The sequence below is a fragment of the Pseudophryne corroboree genome, chromosome 3, assembly GCF_028390025.1.
Source record: "Pseudophryne corroboree isolate aPseCor3 chromosome 3, aPseCor3.hap2, whole genome shotgun sequence".
NCBI lineage: Eukaryota > Metazoa > Chordata > Amphibia > Anura > Myobatrachidae > Pseudophryne > Pseudophryne corroboree.
The window spans coordinates 765,984,226-765,985,650 of NC_086446.1; positions in this window are offsets into that span (position 1 = coordinate 765,984,226).

Sequence of the window (1,425 nt, forward strand, 5' to 3'; positions counted from 1 at the left end):
CCAGGCGTGTGTCAGAATGGGCGGCTTTATCATATAAAAGCCCTTACTTAATTTTTTATTCTGACAGGGCAGAATTGAGGACTCGTCCTCAATTTCTCCTTAAGGTGTTTTCTGTTTTTCACATGAACCAACCTATTGTGGTACCTGCGGTTACTAGGGACTTGGAGGACTCCAAGTTACTTGACGTTGTCAGGGCCCTGAAAATATATGTTTCCAGGACGACTGGAGTCAGAAAATCTGACTCGCTGTTTAGCCTGTATGCACCCAACAAGATGGGTGTTCCTGCTTCTAAGCAGACGATTGCTCTCTGGATTTGTAGTACAATTCAGCTTGCACATTCTGTGGCAGACTTGCCACAGCCAAAATCAGTAAAAGCCCATTCCACAAGGAAGTGGGCTCATCTTGGGGCGGCTGCCCGAGGGGTCTCGGCTTTACAACTTTGCCGAGCTGCTACTTGGTCAGGGGCACACCCTGACTGAGGAGGACCTGGAGTTCTCTCATTCGGTGCTGCAGAGTCATCCGCACTCTCCCGCCCGTTTGGGAGCTTTGGTATAATCCCCATGGTCCTGACGGAGTCCCCAGCATCCACTTAGGACGTTAGAGAAAATAAGAATTTACTTACCGATAAATCTATTTCTCGTAGTCCGTAGTGGATGCTGGGCGCCCATCCCAAGTGCGGATTGTCTGCATTACTTGTACATAGTTATTGTTACAAAAATCGGGTTATTGTTGTTGTGAGCCATCTTTTCAGAGGCTCCTTCGTTGTTATCATACTGTTAACTGGGTTCAGATCACAGGTTGTACAGTGTGATTGGTGTGGCTGGTATGAGTCTTACCCGGGATTCAATATCCTTCCTTATTATGCACGCTCGTCCGGGCACAGTATCCTAACTGAGGCTTGGAGGAGGGTCATAGGGGGAGGAGCCAGTGCACACCACCTGATCCTAAAGCTTTTATTATTGTGCCCTGTCTCCTGCGGAGCCGCTAAACCCCATGGTCCTGACGGAGTCCCCAGCATCCACTACGGACTACGAGAAATAGAATTATCGGTAAGTAAATTCTTATTTTATGTCTCCTACACAGCTGTTTCTGTTTTAGTTAATGACTGTTTCAACCTACATATGAAAATGATGATCATTATCACCTGTTTGGTTAATCACACACCTGACTATAATCCTACAAAATCCCTGACTTTGTGCAAGTGTACCTAGAAGAATTGACGCCGTTTTGAAGGCAAGTGGTGGTCACGCCAAGTATTGCTTTGATTTAGATTTCTGTTCGTTCACTTTGCATTTTGTTAATTGATCAAAATAAACTATTAACACTTCTATTTTTGAAAGCATGTAATATAAAAATATTCTCACACAGGTTCTTGTATATAATATGTATCTTTATTTCATCTGCGCAATCTGATTCCTCCTGTCT